A 27328-nucleotide genomic window follows, 5' to 3' on the forward strand; every position below is an offset into this window, starting at 1 on the left:
TGATTCTGAGCAGATAAAGCCTGTCGCGTGTGGTAACGTTAGCAACAGTTTGCAAGTGGAAGTCCACATCATCGAGGTATGAGTGGACATCATGGCCTCCTGCAGGGTTGGGAGTGAAAATAGGAATGTTCCTCGCCAGCTTATCCAGTTCTTTGGTTGACACGCCATGACTGGAATGTAGTCTTTGAGAGGGTTCCCACCCCCTTGCTGCTGGCGGGGGGTTTGGGATGCTGGCAGGTGATGTCCTGAGCACTGGGCTCTCCTCCCTTTTGCTGCTGGTTAGGGGAAACTCTGCGGGGTGCATCTCTCTTCTAGGGTCATCGTGCAGTCTATATGAGTGCTTGAGCTCTCTGCGAACTGTGTCAAGTTCATCTTTCAAATAGTCTCTTTGTTGGGACAGAGTACTGACCTCGGCCCGGGCAGTTTGCAGGTGGCCCTCACAGGCCCTTGCCCAGGCTTCTCTTTCTTTAAGTTCAGTCTCTGCTCTCATCAGGAGGGTCTTAGCCTCGTTGAGATTTTCCCTCAGCTCTTCTCTGGCGTCCTTTTCCTGCTCTTCCCGGTGTGCTGTGTCCACGCGGAGATCAGTCAAGGCGTTCTGGAGTCTCTCCAATTCCTCCTGTAGCTCTGGGTGCTGTTTGTGTGCTGTCCTGTCCTGAGTCTCCAGTTGCTCCAGTTGTCTTCGAACGAGCGTCAGATTCCTCTGTGCTCTCTCATCCTGAAGCTTTAGTGCTGCAGTCCGCCGTTCCTGGTGGTGGATTGTTGCTTCACTCAGCTTTGCCTGGCCGAGGAGGTTGTGAGCCAGTGACGCGGTGATCTTGGCCAGCTCCTTGTGGCTGTAGTCCTGCGTCGGATCGCGGGCCATCAAGATGCTCAGGTTGTCGTCAATCTGCTCTTGGCTCAGGTTCTGCAGGTCCCCGGTGGGTTCAGGAAGAAGATTGCTAGTCAGGGCGTTCAGCCAGACTTCTAGACGATCCCAGTGGGCCTCAGGGCTCGATGATCGAGACATGTTGGCTTGCTTAAAAAGGGGTGAGAGAGAGAGAGAAAAGGGGGGGGGGACAGCACAAAACAAAACCAATGCAAGTCCTACCAGTGTTAGCGACTGTGCCTATAGTACTTAGATTTGACCGCGTGACAGTCTTAAGACTTTGACAGCTTGGGTCGTCAATCTATTACTCAGCCTTCCCTGATGATTCTCAAAGGTTTGGTAAACAAACAGAAACCAGGTGAAGACAAACAAACAAATACGCCAAACACAGAGGAGAGGTATAGGATTGAGGGGGAGCACTACCTATGAGTAAACACACAGGTGTAGAATATAGAAATGGATTCTAAATTTAAATTCGAACACTGTTTAGACTAAATTTAAATAAATCTAAACAGGAGAGAGAGAGGCTTGACTCAGTAATAACAAGAATCAAGTTAAGAGGCAAAGAGTCAGAATAAGCCTTTCAGGTAAACTGGCAGGCTTGGGCCAACCAACTAAGAAAACCCACCTACTGAGACTGGCCACAAGGTGGCGTGGGTGAGCCCCAAGGGTTAGAACAGAGGGGGTGGAGTTGGAATTTAGGAGTGTTAGACAGGGTGTGGCAGGATTCCTTCGCTGCCTTTCACACACTAACAATTAAAAACAGGAATTCTTCGCTGCTTTAAAACAAATGCAATTTAGCTGCACCAAAAGGGGTGTGTGGCAGGATTTCTTCGCTGCCTCTTACACACTAAAAATTAAAACGGGATTTCTTCGCCGTTTTTACACAAATGCAGTTAGTTGCACAGCAATGTGTGGGCAGGATTTCTTCGCCGCCTCTTACACACTAACAATTAAATACAGGGTTCCTTAGCTGTTTCTACACATATGCATTTAGGGCTCTCATTTACGAATAAGGCCTATAAAAAGATGACAAGAGGAACGTCGCTCAAATCAATCTTTATCGCGATGAAGGAAGATTTCTTCGTTCCAACAGGCGATCTGATAATATTAAAATGTACAGCAAAGAGATTTCTTCGTCTTTACAGCACAATTTTAATATTATGAACTAATGGCTGTGTACTTTAACAGACAATGGCTGTTGAAATACACATATGGAGGTGGTCTTGAACCAACCAATCACGAGAGTGAGTCTTGCCTCACTTTAAGCTTGCATAAAAACACAAAAAGATTGTTACTGAGTTTGCTCACAAAATAAGTTTGAACGTGCCCGCATTCTCCACCATTAAATGTAACGAATTAGCTCAAGAGGAAATATCTAGAATTAATTATAACTGGTTATAATTAACAATAAACATTTAGATTAGATTTTGGGATAAACTGTAGCAGAATTAATGTTACAATTACTTGATCTGTCCGTCCACGGAGCAGATAATATAATTATTTATCAATTCTGGGAACGATTATCCCCCCCTCTTGCCAGGAAAGGTAGCTTTCCCACTAGCAGTAACTTAGCATGTAGCTTAAAAGGTCAACGTTCAGTGACTCAGCTGTGAGCAGCACACAGAAACAAACGATTGTGAATTTAAAGATTTTAATAAACACGGCTATAGCTAACATACAACAATTAGACAAACATATACATACAGGGTAAAGGAAAGTGATGAAAAGAGAATGGCAGTATTACACATCAATTAACCACAGCCTAATGAGAATCGTCAGAGAATTCTTAAGTTCACCTTAAAAAGGGGTTTACACGTGCATCTAAATAGTTACTTGCATTGGTCCTTGTTTCATGTAAGGGAGTCCTGATGCGGTAGGGTCACGATCCTCGATCCTTAGGTCTGGCGCTGGAAGTTCTTCTTGAAGGTAAATTTTGCCAAAAGGGTCAAAGTGTTGAAAGAGGTGTCTCGGAAGGAAGAAGAGAAAATCTGAGCATTCGTGCCTGTGTGACGCTCCTTTTTGAATGTTTTCTGGCACGCCCATCATGTGGCCTGAATAGCCAATCACAAGTGTGACATTTTGGCGGGAGAAGTTCCCTTTGTCCGGGTTTACGACTGACCGGAATGTTTATGGCTGGTCCAGAGAGAGACTGTGGTTTGTTGCAGTTACAATTTCTACCTTATAGAAATTGTATGATGTATTTTGTGATCACATGGTATGCATCACTGTTCCAGTAGTAACGAGAAGTTCCTTCTGACACCAAGAAAGGGACCTTTAGGAGGTAGGAAAGTAGAGATACACTTATACACTTAATTATAGGTAATTAAAGTTTACCTAATGTACAATAGAAAGTTGTAACTAGTATAATTCATACAAGGGAACGTACACACAACGCGTGCATATACGGGATCCACTTATAATCACATATTCCTAGCACAAGATACAGACAATATGTTTTAAGTGTGTGCGTGATTGTGTATTGCGACGGTGGAGCCAGGCAGGAGGTCTTTGGAATGCTTTGAAGCTTGGAGCCCCGATGAGCAGTTTGCAGACCCCGTCTGTTTTGCATCGTCTTGGTGACAGTGGGGGAAGACGGGACAATCAGGCTGAGGGTCCAGGTTGTAATTTGTATGTAAATGTCAAAGGTTAAAAGGTTCTTTGAAGATCAACCATCTGTGATCCTACGCAGACGCTACACTTGTGTTATAGTAAAAAATCCCCTGTCTTGTGACGATGTGCGTCTGCGTCCTCCTTCCTTGCCATGTCCAGCCATCATGACACCAGTATTAATGGCTCCTGTTTGAACTCATTATCTGTATGAAACTGTCCACACCATAAAAAACTCCAACCTCCACCATGGCCAAGAACTTTGTTGTAACCACCTATCTAATGACACCAGTGACAGGATTATACACTGGGATGAGCCAATCTACAATAGGCAAGCAGCCTGGTGAAAAGACATCAACCTTGTAATAAAGACCGTGTGGTGTGAGAGACAACAGAGTGTGTAGAAAAACTCTTTCTCCCTCCACACAAAAGCACTGTATTCAACCACTCCAACTTGATGTTACCTGGCAGAAAGATGCATGGCACAATAGAGGTTAAAAATGAACAGTTTCTAATTTATTAACTCCGGTAAATAATTATTGTAGTTACATGTGAATATTGAATATATACCAAGGTTACAGAGAAAATAAAAATAAGAAGAAAGAGTAAAGAGGGAGAAGAGAAAGGAAAAGCCATGAGAAAAAATGGGAGAAGAGAAAGACTCAGAAACCTTCCGGCTTCCGATGGAAAAACCCCTGACCAAGAGAGCTCAGAGCCCCTTTTCCACATGTGAGCAGACCTTTATACCCCTGGCCTAAAGGAAGTTGTCACTGGCCTACAGGAAGTTGTCACTGACCAATCAGAACCTGTTGTTTCTGATGTCACGCCCCCGGTGCCTCCCATTTGGGGAAGACAAAGAGAATGGGCGGTCCTGTCGGCTGACACTTCAGACGTTGCCGTCAGACAAAAGGCATGTAAAACAGAGGTGCCGAATATTCACGCACAACCATTGACACAGGAATGTCACACCTCCCCCTGCAGACAGCTGTTATGCAAGACAAAAGGCATGGTCCCGTGATGTCCATTCTTACAACCTCATGGGGTAATAATGATCTGTAGAACCGCGAGGAAACAGACCAGAACTACGCAGTGGGAACTGGTCAATGACGTGAAGAGAGCTGGGACCACAGTAAAAATGGTTACTATTAGTAACACACTATGTGGTCATGGATTAAAAGGTCCCCTTCCTTAAGACAGCACATGCCCAGGCCTGTCTAAAGTTTGCCAGAGACCATCTGGATGATCCAGACAAGGATTGGGAGAATGTCATGTGGACAGGTGAGCACAAAATAGAACTTGAGTTTGGATAGAACTGTGTTAACCCACTGGTTAGTGGCATCATTATCAATCATAATGAGATTGAGATTTGACGCATTATATTTGCATCCCATGGTTCTGATGTTCCACATTCTTTTTCATGTTCACAAAATCAATGTCTGTAAGTGCACAAGTTGTTGTGTATTTTTTGTATTAGATGTAAACTTGCAGAAAATGTAATCTCTGAGTATAATATTCTTGTAAATGAGTGTTAGCAATGCTGTGCTACTTTGCTGCTAGTTTACCATCCTGTGTGGTAAAAGTTCTCACTATGAGAAATTCTAATTTATTCTGTGTTTCTGTTATTGCAGAAACTGTTATTTCCACTTGCTATTTGTTTAATTGTGAGAAATAAAAGAGCTGACATTCCTGGCTTGTGGAAAACGAGTTTGGCTTGCTGTTGAATCCGTGTTAACACACTGGCTGGCTCACACTTGTATCAAGCAGTACACAGTTTGTTGTGTGCACCGTGGGCTGTGCTGCAGTGTTTCACCATGACAATCACTTCACATGAAGGTGAAGGAAACTTTCATTATTTTCCCCTTCCCCTTTCCTCCCCTGGCCTGGAGCTCAGACATATCCATGCAGACATACCACTACTTTACTTAATGATATTAATGCACAGTACTATTTCTTCACATTAATTACAAACATAACAAGGTACAACACAAGTATGAGAACCATACCTGCGTGCCAAACTGAAGACACCTTTAATCTTGCCTGTGGGTATTTGGGGTAATGGGAGCTGCCCCACTTTCCAATAACTTTCCCATCTCCCCTCAGTTCAGTACCACTCTTCATCAAGCTAAGCAACACCAGTGTGTGGCACTGTAGTGTTGTACCTCATTCCAACTCTTCAGAGAACAGTAATTATATGCATAAACTTATGTTCTATTTCAGTTGATTTACTATGTATAACATAAGAAGTATGGGACATACATTGCCATTAACATTTTTTGAAATGTAATTCAAAGGCATCAAAGAGGTCCAGACACTGATCACATTAATGATGGTTGTTAGTGTATGAAATCTTGGCATACATGTAGATAGACCCTTTATCAGCCTTTACAATTATTTTTGTATAGTTAAAACAAGTTGCACTGCATTACAGACAGTGTTGGGAAGGTTACTTTTAAAATGTATTCCACTACAGATTACAGAAAACATGCCCCAAAATGTAGTTTGTAACGTATTCCGTTAAGTTACTCAATGTGAGTGTCGCACCGGGTCTTTTATGACAAGGCGGATTAGACGTAACCAGCCGCACCTGACGCTTGTTATCCCCTGAGGATCACTATCTGTGCCGAAGGAGCCTGGCGAGGGAACGTGTTGAGGAACCCATGACCCAGGACTGTGATAACAGACACGCCCAGTGCACACTAGGGAATTGGGATTTACCAGGGCACGCAGACACGGACACACAGTCTAATACTCTGGGGAAAGTGAGCGTGTTGGGGGGGGGGCGGAGCCGGCACGGACGTGACAGTGAGTAACGTATTCTGAATACTTTGGATTACTTAATATATTGTTATGCTTTTTACAACTACATGAATGTAGCAATCACAGATAATAACTATTTCTTTATTTATAAAGATGAAAAGTGGAAGAGTATTAGACTAACAAAAAATATGCCATTGAAAAGTATTTACTGCATGGTCACCAACATATTCCATCACTTTATTAAAACAAAAAGTAGCCTTGCACAAGGAAAAAAAACAGCATTTTCAATGACCCTCTTCCTGATTAGGACAAAAAAGGTCATATATAAAACAATTCTCAAAAATTAAAAATATGCTTTTTTGGCACTTACTGTCAATATTATTCTTCCACAAATAATTTCAAAATACTAAAGATCATTCAATACAAATCAGATATTCAAACTTGATGTGACAATGACAAAATGCACTTTAAACTTTGCCACCAGATATCATTTTAAACACAAGACAATATATGTTTTAATGCAACCCAGCAAAAAATCCAATAATTGGCTAACAATCGCCATAAACATATGAGGTGCTGCTTTTCTAATGATTGCAAAAAAACAAACGCTAAATTTACAAAAGAATGAGGTTACAAGCCTTATCAGCAACCCACCTACATCTGTTCCACTTAGTCTACAGTCCAGTAAAGGTTCAAAGTGTTTGTCTGTCATGCGGTTACGGTGTGGGGTGAAAAAAAGTCCTCCATGGCTAAAGAGACGTTCAACAGGAGCACTTGAGGTCAGAGTTTTTAAGAAGAGGGCTCTGATCACTGGATATGCCTTTAATGAGGCCAATGTCTTGTCTGAATCTTGGAGATTCCTCTGTACCTCATCCTCCGCTGTAGAACAGGTCACCTATGACCTGAAGAAGTTGTCGTCATCATCATCTGGCTCATTTCCCACTGAGACATGTCCAGTGGTGCTGGTATCATTAGAAGGTTCTGTGTTGAGGAGATGATCTTCTTGGACAGATGGCACATATCTGGCAACACATTTTATAGCCCAAAGCACGTTGCTGCTCCCTGTTGTTTCAATAGTGAAACTCTCCACGTCACAGCAACCGGTAAAAAAAAGCACACACACTGTATCGAAACTATAATCGAATGATTATAAAAATGCATGAATTAATTATTCCTCACACTCTGTACTATTTTGCAGAAACGTTTGGCACTATTACGCACACTTGTGCTTGCTCTGGAACGGGCAGATGGCTTTTGCGCACGGGTTGTCCTGGTGGCGCAGGCGTGGATCGTAGGCGCCGTGTAATCCATTTATTTCAACAAAGTGACTGTATTTTGATTATCACTCATATAAACGGTAACTGTTATTCATATTTTTGTATTCTAAATACGTAAAGCCGGTACATGTATTCCGTTACTCCCCAACTCTGACTACAGAAACAATAAAACTGTCCTTCACGCTAGTATCTAGTGCATCAGCAAAGTTGGGCTCAATGACATCATTATTTCACATTATTTCATTGAGTGATTTTTTTAAACCTGACAAAACAATTCCCTAAAGTGGCAGTAGGAAATGCAGTAGCGGCAGATGAACGAAACCACATCCAGGCAATGAAAATGCACAAAAGTATGTAGTGTAGCGCAAATATATACACCCCACTGTCACTCCCTAAAATGTCCAGGGAAGTTGAACTAGAGTGTCCTAACCCCAACCCCCTGCTCTTATAAGACAAGGAGAGGGCATCCACAATCCAGTGTGAAATCATGTTACATGTAAAGTGAAGTGATTGTCATTGTGATACAAAGCAGCAGAGCACACGGTGCACACTGAAATGTGTTTTCTGCTTTTAAAGTTTTTCTCCATTGGTTTGGCTCATTTCTTGAAACAGAAATTACATTCTCAAAACTCTAAGATCATTTGGCAAAACACTCTTACAGTTTAGTACAACACTATAGCTCACCTGCAAAAGCTCATATCTCTTCCAAAACTGTTCACTCATGTGTCAAAACTACATTTCTTTCTAATCTGAATAGTCAGTGCCCCCAAAATGTCCCTTTGGCATTGTGTGAGTACTGCCATACAAAATGTTTAGATGTTTTGTCACTATGTGAACAGACCTTTATACCCCTGGCCTACAGGAAGTTGTCACTGGCCTACAGGAAGTTGTCATAGACCAATCAGAACCTTTTGTCCGACAAAAGGCATGTAAAACAGAGGTGTTGAATCTTCATGCACAACAAAGACACAGGAATGTCACATTTCTTCTTGCAGACGGCCGCTATGCAAAACAAAAGCATGGTCCTGCGACGCCCCATCTTACATCACCCTCCTGATTATTTACACGCTGTTGCAAACCAGCCCCTAATGAGTGGGCTATGGTGGAAATTGACATTGTCCCACACAATTACATAAATGGGTAGGTGAGGCCCTATGACACCTCTGTCATGTTCAGGGATCAAATCGGTATAAAGGCGATCCAAGAAGATGAGGAGCTTGTGTGTGTTGTATGGGCCAAGACTGGGGATGTGAGTGGCCACACCATTTTCAGAAAAGGCAGCACACATAGTTATATTGCCCCCTTGCTGACCTGGGACATTCACTGTGGCCCGGTGGCCATTTACATTACGCCCACGTCTTCAGCCATTGGCCAGGTTGAAGCCAGCTTCATCCACGAACACCAGGATGTGAGGGGTCTCATGTCCTTCCAATGCCATTATTTTCTAAAATAGAGTAAAGAACATAAAATCAGTCATATATTACAGTTAGACTATTTAATGTTCTCCTCCACAGGTTCAATATACTACAGTGGCTCTAAACTAGTGATAGGCCTATGAGGAAGTACTGCAGGGGTATTTGATAGAAAGGGGAGTGGGAAATACTGATGATACTGTGTTACAATACAACCTACAGTATTAGATAGATTTGATTGGGAGACAACAAAATACAGTATAATTGTATTGTATAATACAGTAAACTGCAGTTTTCTGTTGAAATTGTTGAAGTCGTAAATTCTTGTCTGTGACAGTTTTATTTCTGAAGGAGTGTGTGAGATAATGTCTGTACCTGGTACAGACAAGCACAGAAAAACACCAGTGTTTTAGTTTCGAAGTCGCTTGACCATTTATATACACGTCATTGTGTTCAGACCTTTGGAGATTCTTAGCGAGTCTTCCCATAGGGGATCTTCAGCCCGGAGTCTAGACTCCGCCCCTCCGCCTTGCAAAAATTTACAGACCCTACCAGACCAAGAAGGTGCAGATCTGAAGCCATTAATAACAAAATATCTCTGTGAACACAGGTGCTAGCTGGTCTGCGCAGGTGCCGTCTGGTCCTGCTGCTTTCCTGGTGTTCACTGTCTTGAAGGCTCTCCTCACGTCATGCTAGGTGGCTGGGTTCAGCCATGTCTCGGTGAAGCAGCCTAGTGGGTGGTAGTAGCCTAGTGGGTAACACACTCGCCTATGAACCAGAAAACCCAGGTTCAAATCCCACTTACTACCATTGTGTCCCTGAGCAAGACACTCCAGGGGGGGACTGTCCCTGTAACTACTGATTGTAAGTCGCTCTGGATAAGGGCGTCTGATAAATGCTGTAAATGTAAATGTAAATGTAAGCAGAGGAGGTTGCTGTCCTGGATGTCTCTCTGGAACTTTACCTTGGCCCTGAGGTCATTGAGCTTGTTCTCCAGTGACTGGACGTTGGCGAGCAGGATGCTAGGCAGAGGTGTGCTGTGTGCACGGGCCCTCAGCCTGTTCCTGACGCCAGCTCCGCGTCATGTCCTTTGTTCTTCCTCAGGATTTCACCAGCTGGGATCCGGAAAAGCAGTGTGATGACATTTCACGGAAAAGTCTTCAAATTGTAAGTGCATTGTATACTAATAAAAACAAGAGTGTCTCTACTGTATTTAATGCTTTCCATTGTGGTAGATTTGCCGGTGTAGTGTTGTTGAAAAAAAGTTTTTAAAAAAAACACAAAAACAAACTAAACTCGGTCAGAGCAGTCGCGATGGCAGCCGACCTCACTGGCGCCATCTTGGCATACTACAACACATAGCGTGCCAAGCTACCAACTCAGCTCGTCATGAATCAACCTTGCCCCTGGCATACTTTTTGCCTATATGATAAGCTTACACTTAGCCTCACACCTGCCCCCACCAACTCTGCCCTCTCCTTAAGCCCAATATCTCTTTCTGTTTTCCCTCAGTCCAGGAGGAAGGGATCAGTCGAAGTGTTTCCTAACATTTCACAATGTGGTTTTAATCATGCTCATGCAAGTGTGTTTTTCCATTAACTCTTTTTCCACCATCTCAGTTCCACTAATTGGTTTGTCCTATAAGGGACATAAAGCTATAGACTATGCAGGCTACTTCTGGTATATGACTAATGATCAACTGCACACTTTCTGATCCACCCTAGTGAGAGATTCCTGACGACAATGATGAAGCTATTGTACATAATGATGGATTCTACTTTGACTTCTCAGGTGAGGACAACACAGATATATCATTTCTGCCTATGATAAGTTATCTTAAACCCTTGCGAGAGTAGTATATTTTGATGTTTTTAGTTATTTTTTGTTATTTCAATATTTTGCTATTTGCTTTGTAATCATAGATTTTTGTATGTTCTTTGTTTTATTATTTACTCATCACTACATTTAACTCATTTAGATTTTTTTATATATCTTTGTGATCATTGATGATCAAAAGGGGGGGAAGTGTGAGGGAAATGTGCGGCCGTTGTAAAGAGCTTAGAAATAGAACAGGGAATCCGTTTGTGGGAATCACATTCAGTGTAGACATTATCCCCGATTTTAATCATCAGGTTCTACTGTCTTCTGTCGTGGCGAGTCACACCGCTCGCGTCCAGTCTAGACAAGGTTTAAACGTAATAACTCCAGGTACGGATTAACTAGGACAGAATAGAATACAATAGAATAGAATAGAAAGCTGTCACAGGGGGAATACGATGACGTAGTTGCAGACATACTTTCGGTGTAGGGATAAGCCGTCGTACCGGTAGAGGACGCTGGGCGAGCGGGGCAGGAGGACCGAGGAAGGGGAATGAGGAAGTAATGGACGCGCTGCAACGCAGCGGGGAGTCAGTTCGGGATCTTTGGGAAGGACCGGGGCAGAGGAGAACCGGAAGACGGCGGGTTTCAGGATGGTTCGGGATCTTGGACAGGACGGGAGTAGGTCTTGGGCGGCAGGAAGGTAGGGGAGCATGGAATCCCGTCTTAACCGATGGGCCAGGTAGGTTCAAGGTCAGGGGCAGGAAGAGGTTGTAGCCAGGAAGTTCCGGTCGGGGTTCCTTTCGTGATTTCCAGGGGATCAGGCAATTCTCGAAGTCGTGGGCAGGCGAAGGTCGTATTACGGGAATCTCAATTATCGTAGGTCGTGGGTGAGAGAGCTAGCGTCTCTGGCGAGTAAACTCATACAACTCATTTAACTCATACAAAGAGCGGGCGTGTCTCCTTGGTGTTACCTCCCTTTTATACTTGCCACCGCCCGCTTCCATTTCCTCTTCCGGGTTGCCATCTCCCAGGCTGGTGAGGTGCCCTCTAGCGGGCTGGAGGCGCGTTGGCCATGACAAAAGCCTTTATTGTCATTATACACAGTACAATGAGATTTAGAGCAGCTCCTTAAAAAGTGCACACAGCGCAATTTATAAGTGATGTACTACAGTACACAGACAGACAAATAAATCAGATTAAACATACTTTGGTCCAAAGTGTTGAGCAGCATACAGTATGGTAGAGGTAGTATAGATAGCGCAAAATGAGGGTATAATATAAATGCAATATAATACAAATATGACAGTTTTCAGTACAGATCTGAGTTCAGTATGGAAACAGCTTTGGGGAAAAAACTGTCCCTGAGTCTATTTGTTCTGTCAGGTATAGACCTATAGAGAGGGACCCAACCGACAAAAATATCACATCATCAGCTGTTAAATTTTAATCTGCCTTCACTGGCTGGTGCTGCGCAACAGACACATTTTTACAGTGTTACGCATTATAAACAATCACACGCAATTCTTTTTTTATGAATGCAATGATCAAATCAGAGGCGTTCAGAAGAGTCATGACTGAAACTTTTGCTGTTGCGCTCTCGCTGCTCTCTAGCGAGTTGTCTCATCATAAACAACAAATTACAGATGTGTGCATACAGTGTAAGTGCACAGTAAATTGCGCACTGATTGATCAGTGTAAACCACTTCAGTGATTATAATAGGAGTTTTTGAGAGTGGTTGAACTCAATAATGTTCTTTGATAATTATTTGCTCTTTCTGTAAAATTAAATGGTTATAATTAGTAACTTACAAAACATTTGTAAATGAAATCTAAGCAAACAGCACAAAAGCTAATGATGTAAAAAAAACAAAAAAACACTTTACAGTTTCTTATATTGTGTGTGAATAAATGTGCATTATTGTAATAAATTACAACAATGAGCTAACAATTGTCAGCTTTTCAAAATAAGTCCCTCATTAGCATTAACCATTTTGGTCATGTCATTTATGCTTTCCTTTTCCTAAGCTAACTGCTGTCTTTCTTTTTACAGGAACAGATACTTCTGGAACATATATGGGGGAGACTTTGGTCATGTTTGGAGCATGCACTTTCACGAATGCCTGTGGATGTGGACTTCTTAGAATTTATCTGTGTTCAGGAGTTGGTTTTCCTGAGTGCTGTATCACTACAGGTCATCATTCCTGTGGACATATGGGATGGCTTAACTGGTCTGCATCATGCAAGTTCTTTAGAGGCAAAGAAACGAGACACATGTTGTGACAGCACAATTTGAACAAGGAAATAGTGGACGACCAAAAGCAATCATTGGTCGTGAGTATCTCGTCAATTTGCTTGAAATGAACTTACCAGTCAGGTGTATTGCAAGCCTTTTGAGAGTATCTGAACGCACTGTACACAGATGACTAGCAGAGTTCGATCTATCTGTGAGATCACTGTACAGCTCACTAACAGATGATGAGCTAGACACATTAGTGTCAAACATTAAGTCCCGAATGCCAAATTCTGGATACAGAATGGTAAAAGGAGCTTTAAAAGCTGAAGGCCACAAGGTACAATATGACCGAGTCAGGGCAACGCTGCATCGAGTAGACACACTGGGAGTTTTATCCAGGATGACGCAGCTGGGTTGTGTTGTCCGGAGGAGGTATTCTGCCCCAGGGCCCAAATCTCTGATGCACATAGACACCAATCACAAATTGATAAGGTAAGTTTATATATGATTTTTACATATTTATTTTAACAGTATCATCTTAAGATGGAAACTTCTGTCTGATGTAGCAGTTCAAACTCTGGCCCTTCAGGTCTTTTTTTTAGTTTAGCTCCAACCCTAGTCAAACATACATGGACAAGTTAATCAAGCTCTTCAGGATTACTAGAAAGTACTAGGTAGGTGAGTCAATCAAGATTGGAGCTAAACTCTGTAGGAGAGTGGATCTCAAGGGCCTGTTACGTCCCTGGACGTATGCTCCCACGTGTTCTGTGTGTCTGGCTGTGTTTTTGCGTCCTGTCTCTTTTAGGTTTACTTCATTGGAGGAGTTGAAGCCTTCCAGCTCCATCTACCATCTGCCATTGGTCACCTCCACCTATATAAAGAGACTTCAGATGGTGTTCGGGAGGTCCCCAGGGTCTGCTAGGCCCTTACGCTTTCGGGAGGTCCCCAGGGTCCACGGAGATCTGCATCTCATTCGTGTGTCTTGTTGCTTTGTGTGATAGATCCCTTTGTTGTTAGCCTGTTAGCTGTTAGCCTGTTATGTGCCTTTTTTGTTGACTTGTGCGCGTTTTGAGATATCCCTGTTGTTATCCCATCCCTTCATTTAGGCTGTTTTGATGTTTATTAGCTGTCCTGAGTCCGCTGTTTATTGTACCTGTTGGCTGACCTAGGACCTAGGAACGTGACAGGCCAATATTGAGAACACCAGTCTAATGCCTTTGGTTTCAGGTATAACATTGTCTTGTTTGGAGGGGTGGACGGCTTTTCACGAAAGGTGAATTTGTTTTTGTTGTACAATATAATGCAACATTGGAATTGTTAGTGTACCAGAAAAATAAAACTAACAATGCTATTTCTAATTCTACAGATATCGCTTCTTCCAAGAGTCTGTGGAAAGATATGGTTTCCCTATTAGGTAAGTTGTTGTATCAAGTAATAAAGATGAAAGTACACATGTTTTTTACATTAATTGTTAGGTATTGTGGTAGAACTTTTCACCCAAAAAGGAACATTTTCATACTATACTTACCCTCATGCTGTTTTTAAACCTGTAAGACCTTTGCTAATCTTCAGAACACAAATTAAAATATTTCTGATGACATTTCATAGAAAGCAAGGGTACTACTACAGCGAAGGCAAAGAGATGTAGTAAGGTCATCCTTAAAGGGATACTAAGAACTATTCCTTTAAAACATTCCATGGGCTATTTTAACATTGTCCTTACTACATGTTTGTGCCTTGATTGTGGTAGAAACACATGCTGTCTATGAAGGGTCAGAGAGCTCTCGTATTTTATCAAAAATATTTATAATTTATGTTCTGAAGATTAAGATGTGACGTGAAGATCCTGCAGGAAGTGGCACAGCATAAAGTAAACTTCAACGGATTTCCCCTGCTCAGGGAGTAGGACACAGTGTAAGGACCATGCCAATTGCAACACAGTTCATGCACAGAGCTCAATTCTAATAAGCTGATGATCTGAATCAGATAGCTTAACAAACAGACATGCAAAATTTGCAGAGTGGGGGTGAGGAAGGACTGGAATTGAGAACTTCTGGCTTAGAGGGGTAGTTCAACCAAAAATTTATTTATTCACTATATATTATTATATACTAGGGATGCACCGAATGTAGACCGATGTAGCTTTCAGTGAGTGAAAAAACATGGCTTTACGTTGGTGTTACGTTGCAATAGTTTAAAGAGATGTCTTTTCTATATACTGTATTTTTATAAATATTTATGTTTTAAACCATGGAGGTGAGCCAATGGATATCACACAAGCAACGTGAAAACTGCTCAATATGTTAAAGTGAAAGTAAAAACTGACAGCATCTGACGTGCATTCTTTCAGAGACAATGAGAGACGATTATACTTCACATGCTGATATTAATTTAGTCCCCTAATATTTTACTTGTGCCCCAAACATAGGAAAAAAATTAAAAGAAATGTATTTTGTGTAAGGTTTGTTTCTGAAAGTCGGTTCTTGAAATTAAGCTCTTAATTTTCATTGATGACTGCAGTGTTATTAGGAGTTAAGAAAGTATTAATTATGATTTCAGGTGGTTTTAATTGTGGGGACTGAAAGACAAGAATTGCAATGAAACTTCAAAAGGCTATCCATTGAATAAATATGAGCACTGCACGTTTCAAAGTCATTTGCTGCGCTGCTTTGTGTACTACCTTTCTGATAGCGCCTCCTGCAATGGTACTAATAATTTGCATAATTCTTTTGGTGTTTCGGTTTTCGGTCATGGTTTCCTCTTTTTCGGTTTCGGCCAAGAATTTTCATTTCGGTGCATCCCTATTATATACAATCTTCTTAATTCCTTAATGAATCCAGAAATAATTATCAGAGATTCTAATAAAATATTAAACAGCACAACCATTTCCAAAACTGATAATAACAGTATCAAATCATTATTTCTGAAGGATCATGTGACACTGAAGTAATGGCTAGAGAAAATTCAGCTTGTATCACAGAAATAAATTATATTTTAAAGTATATTTAAAAAACATGATTTTAAATTGTAATATTTCACAATATGATAATTTTTTTTGTAGCCTCCACATTTTTACTAATGTGCTTCTCCAGGAATGTTATTTTATGTTTTATAAATAAGCATTATGTTAAGTATTAAAACATTGCCTTTATATTCATTACAGGGTCAGAGGAGACCATGGAGTCGAGAATGTGGATATTGCACGTTTAATGTTCACAGTTCGTGGCACAGGGAGAAGCAGTTTCATTTCTGGAAAAAGTGTCCACAATCAAAGGTATGTAAAGAAAGTATTATGTAGAGGACATATGTCACCTTGTGCTTTATTCTCCAAATGCTTGTTTGAACGAACTGATTGCTTAGGACTTTTCTCGTAATGCCTTATGTTGTAGAATGTGTGGACTGCAGTGACCAGCGTAGTATGATGTACCACACTATCTCGAGGAAGCCAGCTACCTTCATACTGCAGACCAAACACATCTCTTCTGTTGCCACTACACATTTCTACCACGGCTACAAGATGATCTGAGCATTTTCCGAGATGGTTTCGATAATCACCCTTTGAGAACAGAACACAACATGTCTCCAAACCAGCTCTGGGAATTGGGTCAAATTCATTATCCAGTTGATGATCCCCAAGATGAAGAGGTATTTTGTTAATGCTAATATAAAGCCATGTTTACACTATTACAGGGGTTGTGAAAATTAAATGTTCCTTCACTGGTGTTTAAACACTTAGTATTTGGAACTATTACAGCTGAGATTATACACGATTTATACAGAAACATGTTGTTCTTTGTTTACACAGGAACTGAACATTGCTGACATTGATTGCATCCTGGTTAAAGTGTTGGTGTTAATGTTCCTATTGTGGAATGTCCACTTACAGCAGAGCAGCTTGCAGCACTAAAGGACACAGTGGATCCAAGATGACCATCACAATCCCATGGGATAGACATTTACATGGCTGCAGTGCAGTTTTGCCAGTCACTTGAGTAATGACCCATTGAGTAGACACATGGAGTTCTGGAACTGAATTTAAATTTATTGGATAGAAAAACTAACATTAAATGTGCATTTTTTTGGTCCAAGAACTGTTTCATCAAGTACAAGCACTAGCTAAACTGCATCAAAACCAGAGAAGGTATGCTGTAAGCTTTCCAAAGTCTCAAAAATAAATCGGCAATACTACATGAACGTGTGCATAGATGAACTGCATCAAAATTATTGAACAACAAGTCCAAACAATGCAGGACAAACTGTGGGACTGTAACTTCATTTGTAGACATGGTGTATTAGATTTCACATAACTATACAAGCCCAAAACCAAACTCCCTAAAATGGCTGAAATCCATGTAATGACTTGGTAATCGTAGCATATTGAAGCAAGTGGAGGACTTCGGCATGTCAGCAGTAACAACTTCCACTACCATCTTTCCATCTGGCACTTCCCACCCCAGCCAAAATTTCACCAAGGCCTTAAGGCTAGAGCTGGATACTAAATAAAGCAAACATATATAAATTTGAATCAGGGGCAGTTCAAAGAAAAAAAAAAAGTTTCCTATTTGAGAAATAAGAGTAGTGGAAGTATGATGTCAAAACACCACCCTCTGGTTCCCATGAGATTTTCCTATAGGCTCTTATAATGACTTTCTTCCATTTATAAGTAAAATAAAATCTGTATTAAACATAATTCGTCATAACTATTGTCAGGGTACATTTACCAAAAGCTTTATTTTACTCAATTTATAAAACCATGGGAAAATCTTGAAGGAACCAGCGGTGAAATAGACTTTCAGTTTCTGATGTCATTCCTACCACCTCTCTTATCTAATCCAGGTCATCAAACCCGGTATAAAATCGAGCAAACTGTATCAGCTACATTACATACAGACCTACATAAAACAAATGTAAAGGTTTATACCGGTTTAAATGAAGCGACGCAAATACCCTGAGATACGACATCTATCTTCTAGTGAACAATCGTCATTGTCATCGTCATCATCATCATCCACACTGCTATCAGAGGGCCAGCAGATACAGGGCAGCAGCATCTGGAAACAATATATATTTCTGTTGCAACAGTACTATATGCACATCACTTCATAACCAATTTAAACTTACCAATGGGGTTAGCGAATTTTCATATTCTCTCGGAAAAATATCCACATCTGTCCTTTCAGTCACCAGTGGCCATACTCTGGTTTCTTTGAGTCCTTTACGTATTTGTTTCAACTGCCGTAATCTCCTTCCAATGACCTTTTTTATTACATATATTACATTATTAGGTTTCATAAATACAATGAATATTATAGTACAAAATGCTTAAGTTTGAAGGTTAATTAAACAAAAGAAAAAATAGCTTTAACAAAATAAAAACAATACTACCGCATATGATAAAAGGTCGCTCAAAAAGCAACTTCTGGTTTTCTTTGGTTGGGCCAGGCAGATCCCAAGCAAGACTCAGGCCAAGGACAGCTTTATATCCACTGCTAGTGAGTTCAGCCTCTCCATCAAGCTTCATGAAGAATAATATTAACTGAAAGTAAAAAATTTGAATGCAATTATGACTAGTTTAAATTAAATTAAATTACGCAACTAATGTAAATACCGGTTTTATGGTTTCACGAATATCATAGTCAGGACAGTCTTCTATTTGCACTGTAGCAGTCTCAGGTGAACCACCTAGTAGTACATGAACTATTGCTTGGCTGACTCCAGACAGCCGAGGTCCACCATGTAGAAAAGAATGTCAAAGAGACAGGTCCTTGCAGTATTTCCTGTTTTAAAATAATGGGCTAAAAGTTACATTTTGGATTCAAAGATGAAACAAGATACTATAGTCAATGTTCCATAAAATATAGCTGACCTACCCATGTTAAGACTGAAGCCATGCTGAAGCCTCTGTATAACCGTAGACAAGAAATGTCTGGTTATTCCTTCACCAATGGCAGCATCTCCTGAATATAACAGCAATTTACTGCAACAATCTTAACATAAAGAAAGTACAAAAAAACAACAATAAAAAAGATGTAATAAGATTTACTGAATTTACTGAAAATGTTTTTTTTCTTACCTGTCACCTGTGCAAAAACTTATATATATACATATATATATACACACACACACACACACACACACACACACACACACACACACACACACACACACACTTGTTTGGTCAGCTTCATCACTGGTTTGTTCAACTTCATCATTGCTCACACATGACTTTATGTGTGCAGTCAGGATAACTAAAGGATACATGATTCCACATTTCTGGTATTTTTCTTTAGACGTATAATTAAAGCTTTCCGATTCAGGTGGCAGAGCAGTGGTATTGAGCTCCATTTGTAGTGGAGCTACGTAAAGAACTCCTTTGAAACCCTGGGTTGCTGCTTTCAAATGTTTGGCACTGTACCCACTCTCATTGGGTGGGATAAGTGTAAGCTTCCGGGAGCCCCATCCACCTTAAGAAAAATGACACAAAATACAGAAAAACACAATGTGTTATTGGATTTCAGTCCTTTTATTTTGTTATGCCAGGATTCATGTTTTAAGCTTGACACAAAGGTATTTACTTACATAAAATATGAAATATATTATTAGTGATAATGTAAAAATTCAGAAATGTATTTGATTTTACTTATTTATTTATTTATTTTCATTGCAATGTATCACTATGTTCCTGAACATTACCTGAAGCCAACCCCCCTTTACATCCTGAAATTTTGGGAACAGCTCCTTCAGTTGGGCACATACTTTACAATGTAAATAACACTGTCAGTATAGCAAACCATGTACAAATTAAATGCCCAACAGTTACCATACTGTACTGTAACAATACTGTTACAAAAAGCTTATAGTGTTACATTATAGCAATGTGCTTAAGAGCACCTTAGCACCCATGTTCCAGATACAGAGTTACTAATGAATTATGCTGTGTTACATTAGAGAAAGATCATTTTAAAAGATACAGGAGAGACGTCACACATACTTACTTCATCATAAGTTGCATTTTCATCCATTTGCATTGTCTTTCACCCCAACCCAGCTTGCATATGTACCAGTTGCTCACTCTCCTTAGGTGTTCGCTCATTATGGTGAGGAAGCAGATAAAAGTTAACAAGCAATATTTTTGCGGGTTTGATAGGGGGCATTGACAGCATTCGCCTTTTACCCCGTCCTTTGCTGAAAAACCCGGGAAATGGTCTGTTGGCAAAACAAATTTCAATTACAAACAAAAATAATAACCATATTTTTTTTTTTTTGATTTATTTTTATATATAACTACAAACTAATGATGTGTATCTAAAAACAATATTGTTAGTAGGACATAAATTGTACTTTAATCTCTATGGTATGTTTACAATCAAGTAAAATTATGTCACATTTATCTTTTTATTATTGTATACACACTATTCTTCAAAAAATAGTAGGCAGTATTTACTGTGTACTGGGCAGTAAACTAGTATGCCACTTCGAACACAGCCACAATTGAATTGGTTACTGAATCATTAAATAAGCCAATGATTCAGTAACCCATTCATAAAGACAGTCACTTGCCTCATTGCAGTAGTGTTGATATTCGGGAAACGTTGTGTTGTTTACCTAAATAATATAGTCCGATCATGATGAATATTGGCCAATTCCCTGGCTCGATCGGTGCACCTCTACTTATAACATTTATATATTTGTTTAATTTGTATGATATAAGCGGAAATGAACAATATAGCTACTTTTATCGTGCCTGCAAGCTACACATATATCTAAATGATTATTCACAATGTTAAAATCTTCAACTCAAAACACAGCTTACAATCATCATCAAGTGACCTTATATCCAAGTTGGATCTGATGTGGATTCCAATCACGGAAATAAATGAAGCACTAACGGAGTTATTGTATTAACACGCGCCACGACAGAAGACAGTAGAACCTGATGATTAAAATCAGGGATAATGTCTACACTGAATGCAAAATTCCCAACAGCAAGCGAATTCCCTGTTCTATTTCTAAGCTCTTTACAACGGCCGCTTTGTCACTTAAAGTTGTTGCAGCGTGTTTGCGTTCTATATAGACACGGTGGCATGCTAATCCCTTTTACATCAAATATACAAACACCAGAGACCGCTCAGATAATGTTTCACATGCTGGGAACGCTAACACAATATATAAATATGAACCATAAATGCTTAAAAATCACTTACCTCTGGGCGATTCATGATCAGGCAGAAGAATGGGGACCTCCTGAGCCGCACGCTCGCGCCAGAAAACTACTGCAGCTCTGTAATTGGCCAAAATGCTTCGTTCGACTTTTCCCTGTGGATGACCTCTGACCTACTTTCTGTATGATCTGAATTTCTGCGTTTGAATTTTAGAAAATTGAATTTGATATTCCGAATTTCTTCTTAATCTTGAAAACTTTAAGTTGTATTTTTAAAAACTGGATATCTGCAGTCAGAACAAAACATTCCTTGTTTGAAAATACATGTCTATAAAACTCAGTTGTGTTAATTTTCAAATGTTTAATATTCAAGTAAAATAATTTCAAATTCAAAGCTATTTTAAATCCCATATAATATTCAGTTTTGATAAATAACACTTGTAAATAATATGTCGGCGCCTGGTACAGACAAGCACAGAAAAACACCAGTGTTTTGGTTTCAAAATCGCTTGACCATATATATACACATCACTCTGTTGAGACCTTTGGAGATTCTTAGCGAGTCTTTCCATGCGCGCATGTAAATAAAGCCTGACTAAATTCATTTAACAGTTTCTCATTGTGACTCCTCAGAGGTGATGGAAATAACTTCCACGACAAACCCACCCTGCCTCCCTCAACAACTACCGCCCTGTAGCCCTAACCTCAGTAGTGTTGAAGATCTTCTCAACAACAACACTACATAGAACTGCAATACACTGCAGAACTTTCACTTTCAATCACTTCTGGACTCAAAGCACAAAACCACTTTGCCCCAAATCTCTGCTCTTTCCCCCCTTTTTTTTGTGCTTTTTTTAATATTTATACATTGATTTTCACTCATTTGCACACCTTCACCCATCCTGTTACACATATTTTATGTTAAAGACATAAAAGTGTAATATTTGGGATCAACTAGGTGACAAGGTCATCATGCACCATCAAATGCACCATCATGCTGTGTTCCATCAAATCTCCTGTGTAGTCCCCACTTGACCACCACAAAAACAACAACATTTATTTCTTATATATGCCAAAATCACATACAGTATCTCTCAATGGGCTTTGACAGACCCTACAGTTGACTGTTCTGCACACAAGGAAAAACTCCACAAAAAACAAACTCTAGGAGAGAGAAAGAAAAAAAGGAAGAAACATTGGGAAGGGGTGATACAAAGAGGGACCCCCTTCCAGGGCAGAGTGAACCTGCAAGTGGTGTCAGTGCAGGGTTTGTGATTGTCCAATAAGAGTAAAAGGCCTACAGTTGTAGAGGTGGAGAAGTCCAAAATGTAGTCCAGTGTCATGGTGTACAGTACGTGTCCATTATGATGCTACTGATCCATTTGAAAAATCCCTGACGCTTTAAATTTGTGCTACAGTGGCCCGGTACCCCAACTAGGACATCCTAACTAAGGTGAATTTAACACTGTCTGTGCTAACAGGGTGACTGTGTGATAAAGTGGACTTAATAATTGACACTGTATATGGGAATTTAACAGAAGGCCAGAGAAAACAGATGTGTTTTCAGTTTAGATTCAGTTTAGATCTCAGAAATCTGAGAAGGTCTTTGTCACTGTCAGACACTCTCACCTGATGAATTATTGCTTCCACGTCCACCATTAATATGACGGGTTCCTTTCTGAATCAAATCAACACTTCAATCAATGTACTGGTTAGATCTTAATTTAAGTTGTGAGCTCTCTACTCAGAAATCTTCCTGTGGTTTGGCAGGATCACTGATCTTTTTCTAAGAGGCAGGCAAAGTGGTGGCCTAGCGGTTAAGGAAGTGGCCCCATAATCATTTACATTTACGGCATTTGGCAGACGCCCTTATCCAGAGCGACTTACAACATGCTTTCAAGTTGCCATCGATGAAGAGATCAATTCTGGTTCACTAGGACCCCAATTATGAATACAATCTTTTTATTCACTCTGTTGTAGATTCTGTACACAAGTTCGATAATAAGAAAGTTACAAGTTAATCTAAATATTCTTCAAAGAGGAAGGTCTTGAGCTGTCGTTTGAAAATACTCAGTGACTGAGATGTTCTGACCTCAAGGGGAGGTTCATTCCACCGAGGGGCCAAGACGGAGAAGAGTTTAGATGAATGTTTTCCTTTTACCTTCAGAGATGGAGGGACCAGGCGAACAGTACTGGAGGCTCGGAGTATACGAGGTGCAGTGCGAGGTGTAATAAGGGCTGTGAGGTAGGATGGTGCTACTCCATGTTTTGCTTTGTAGGCCAGCATCAGTATTTTGAATCTGATGCGTGCAGCTACTGGGAGCCAGTGGAGGGAATGTACCGACCAGCTAGAAGGGAGTTGCAGTAGTCCAGTCTTGAGATTACTAAGGACTGAACCAGTAGTTGGGTGGCCTGGGTTGACAGATAAGGGCGGATTTGTCTGATATTGCATAGAAGGAATCTACATGAGCGGGAAAGGTTGCTGATGTGAGTCGAGAAGGAGAGTTGGTTGTCTATTGTTACGCCAAGGTTGTGGGCTGTTGTAAAAGGAGAGAGCTGTGAGTTGTCCAGGTAAATAGCAAGATCCTAATATGGTGAAGAATCTGCTGGAATGAATATTAGTTCAGTTTTGGTGGGATTGAGTTGGAGGTGATGGGCTGCCATCCAAGACGAGATGTCGGTAATCAGAAGGTTGCTGGTTCGAATCCCAATCCGCCAAGGTGCCACTAAGGTGCCTCTGAGCAAAGCACCGTCCCCACACACTGCTCCCCGCCGCCTGTCATGGCTGCCCAATGGCCACTTTAAATGTATAGTCTGGCATCATTGGCTTCAAGGCAGTGATACCCACTTTCTGGTCTAGACCGACCATCAGAAACTTATCTCCATCTGGGAGGCCAAGCAACTGAACCCATGCCAGGCAAGTTGGGCTTTAATCTTCTAACAATACAACTTCCTCCTGTCCTACCAGCCCAGCAACCGGCAACCAGCTGTTGCACTGTCAACACGCCCCCAGTACAGCTTCTTTCTGAACCTGCTCCCTTCCTCTGGTCCAGCTGCATCACTGGGTCCCTTTGGGGGTCCCTGGAGATCCAGGTTCAGAATGCCCTGGTGTCCAATCTAGGACTGGCCAACGTACTGGTAGTAGGGCTGGTAGTAGCCTAGTGGGTAACACACTCGCCTATGAATCAGAAGACCCAGGTTCAAATCCCCTTAGCAAGACACTTAACCCTGAATGTCTCCAGGGGGACTGTCCTTGTAACTACTGATAAATGTGGTAACACGACCCAACACGACCGGTGGCACCCACGTCGACTGCATTTCTGGTAGGGCCAGTGGTTGTGTCTCTCCACCCACTTAATCTCCACACTGAGTCACACAAACGGTCCCCTCTGTTCATTATGTTCACTGTGTGCTGTCCTTTCTCAGTACCAGCATGGTATCTGACTCTGGCGGAGCAGACATATTCAGTTGTGGAGTTGGAGGCGCTGGCCTGCGGTCACATATGTACTTGTATGGCTGACATTTCTCTCTTCGCACAGACCACCATGCCCTTACAACTATACTTCATTGTCAGGCACAGGACACAGGCCACTTCAGCTCTTCCACTGGTCGGAGATAAGATGATCCTTTATTAGTAGGGTGGTAGTAGCCTAGTGGGTAACAGGTTCATATCCCACTTGTTAACCCTAAGTTTCTCCAGGGGGACTGTCCCTGTAACTACTAAGTTGCTCTGGATAAGGGCATCTGATAAGTGCTGTAAATGTAAAAATGTAAATGTAAATTAGTCCCACAAGAGGAAAATTTACAAGAGGCTCCTCCAGTATAATTTCACACCACTTTTTACCCAATGCCGGGACAATGTTGTGGCATACCTTCTTTCCAGGGCCCCTCCTGACACCCTCCAGATATACCCAGCCACAGATACACTGGAGCCGGAGCTTATCCACATGTTTCATGGAACACTCTGAGCAGTTGTACCTCTACAGAACCTCTAACTCGCTTCAGCATAAGACCCAGTGCTATCACAGCTTTGGAATTTCATTAGATATGGGTGGCCAGACAAAGTGCATGAGGACCTGCCACAATTTCATCGGATTAAAGATGAGCTGTCATGAACGAGGTCTGCTTGGCATGGGGACTGTGGGCAGCCTCACATTCTGGCCATGGCTAATGAGGGACACCTTGGCATTTTAAAAGTCAAGTAGCGCTGCCATGAGAGGGTGTGGTGGCCTGGGATCAACAGGGATATTGAATTTGCGGTGAAGGACTACCTTATTAGTACCTCAGCCTCAGAATATTTATTGTAGTAATCTACATGAACTGCTTTATGGTGGCCATTATGTGATCTGGCACCTGTGACAGTACAGGCTAAAAGTTTGGACACACCTTCTCATTCAATGTGTTTTCTATTCTCCTCCTTCAGGACTGTTGGAAAACCATTTCAGGTGATGACCTCTTGAAGCTCATCGAGAGAATGCCAAGAGTGTGCAAAGCAGTAATCCGAGCAAAGGGTGGCTATTTTGAAGAAACTAGAATATAAAACATGTTTTCAGTTATTTCACCTTTTACAAGTACATAACTACATGTGTTCATTCATAGTTTTGATGTCTTCAGTGAGAATCTACCAATGTAAATGGTCATGAAAATAAAGAAAACACATTGAATGAGAAGGTGTGTCCAAACTTTTAGCCTGTACTGTATATCCATGTATTTGTAATTGTTGTTGTATGAGGTCAATAACATGACCCAAGTCTGTTTAGTCCTTCCATTGGCTGAGCCTGTTTTTTTCAGTATGCGCTGAAAATGAGTCCGGCTGATTAAAAACCTGTGTCTATGCGCAAGAGCAGCAATAATTTATAATAAAATGTATGACATTCCAAAATGAAAAGAAAACTTGATTAGCTGAGTTTTTAAAGACGTAAATTAATTTAGAGTAAATTAATTTAAATAACTTGTGTGCACAATTTTTTTCTAGTTCATGGCTTTGCACAATACCCTTTGTTAAGTCAATAACTGTTGATCAGTGAACCAGCACTGTTTTCTAATATTAATTTGACTAATTTACTAGAAGAAAATAAATTGAAGTGTGTCAGTGAATATTGTGAGCACCTTGGCCATTGTCTTCAATTCATTACATAGCCATATTCATAGCTTACCCAAGGCCTCTGTCCCTGGTATTGACATGAAAATAGGGCAAGACAGTACAGTGAGCACCAGCCACATGTCACAGGTGCCAGATCACATAATGGCCACCATAAAGCAGTTCATGTAGATTACTACAATAAATATTCTGAGGCTGAGGTACGAACTTCAACAACAACTGAGAAACTGAGAGACAGTCTTAAACAATATTAAACACACATTTGGGATTAAGTGAACAGCCCTTGAATGGTTCAGATCATATTTGACCAACCGATATCAGTTTGTGGACATCAATGGTGTTTCGTCTTCACATAGTAAAGTAGAGTTTGGTGTTCCACAAGGTTCTGTCCTAGGTCCGTTACTTTTTTCTCTATACATGTTACCTTTAGGCGACGTCATCCGCAAACACGGTATTAGCTTCCATTGCTACGCTGACGACACACAGCTGTATCTGTCAGCATTGCCAGATCAGAGGCAGCAGCTGAACAAAATAGAGAATTGTCTGAAGGACATTAGACAGTGGATGCTCACCAACTTTCTCCTTTTAAACCCTGACAAGACAGAAGCTCTTGTACTTGGGCCTCAAGCAGCCAGGCATAAGCTGGCTGACTACACCATAACCCTGGATAGCCTTTCTATTTCACCAAGTATTGAAGTAAAGGATCTAGGTGTCATCATTGATGCAGGTCTCTCATTCAATTCACACGTAGATAATGTCACTAGGATAGCATTTTTTCACCTTAGAAATATTGCGAAAATAAGAAATATCATTTCAATGCATGATGCAGAAAAGTTGGTCCATGCAATTATTACATCAAGGTTAGATTATTGCAATGCATTACTGTCTGGATGCTCTAGTAGGTGCATGAGTAAACTCCAGCTAGTACAGAATGCTGCAGCCAGAGTTCTAACTAGAACTAGGAAATTTGACCACATCACCCAAGTCTTACAATCACTGCACTGGTTACCCATCAAATTTAGGATTGACTACAAAATCCTACTTTTGACCTATAAAGCTCTAAATGGTCTCGCCCTGCAATACCTGAGTGA

General features: G+C 40.9%; 4 long non-coding RNA genes across 4 annotated transcripts; 2 read left to right on the plus strand and 2 right to left on the minus strand.

The window, feature by feature from the left end:
- The first annotated feature begins 6227 nt into the window (after positions 1-6227).
- Positions 6228-13832, plus strand: LOC114779030 (uncharacterized). Its single transcript, XR_003746555.1, has 4 exons — positions 6228-6277; positions 10026-10088; positions 10646-10712; positions 12793-13832. It is a non-coding gene; the product is annotated as an uncharacterized LOC114779030 (long non-coding RNA).
- Positions 13833-13895: 63 nt separating this feature from the next.
- LOC114779036 (uncharacterized) lies at positions 13896-18066 on the plus strand. The gene is made up of 5 exons (XR_003746556.1): positions 13896-14248; positions 14342-14389; positions 16139-16249; positions 16365-16620; positions 16781-18066. It is a non-coding gene; the product is annotated as an uncharacterized LOC114779036 (long non-coding RNA).
- Positions 17053-18502, minus strand: LOC114779037 (uncharacterized). Its single transcript, XR_003746557.1, has 4 exons — positions 18361-18502; positions 18097-18231; positions 17897-18026; positions 17053-17470 (listed from the first exon to the last, which is right to left on the minus strand). It is a non-coding gene; the product is annotated as an uncharacterized LOC114779037 (long non-coding RNA).
- Positions 18503-18505: 3 nt separating this feature from the next.
- LOC114779038 (uncharacterized) lies at positions 18506-20293 on the minus strand. Its single transcript, XR_003746558.1, has 3 exons — positions 19971-20293; positions 18846-19439; positions 18506-18752 (listed from the first exon to the last, which is right to left on the minus strand). It is a non-coding gene; the product is annotated as an uncharacterized LOC114779038 (long non-coding RNA).
- Positions 20294-27328: the final 7035 nt, after the last annotated feature.

Source organism: Denticeps clupeoides, unplaced genomic scaffold (assembly GCF_900700375.1).
Source record: "Denticeps clupeoides unplaced genomic scaffold, fDenClu1.1, whole genome shotgun sequence".
NCBI lineage: Eukaryota > Metazoa > Chordata > Actinopteri > Clupeiformes > Denticipitidae > Denticeps > Denticeps clupeoides.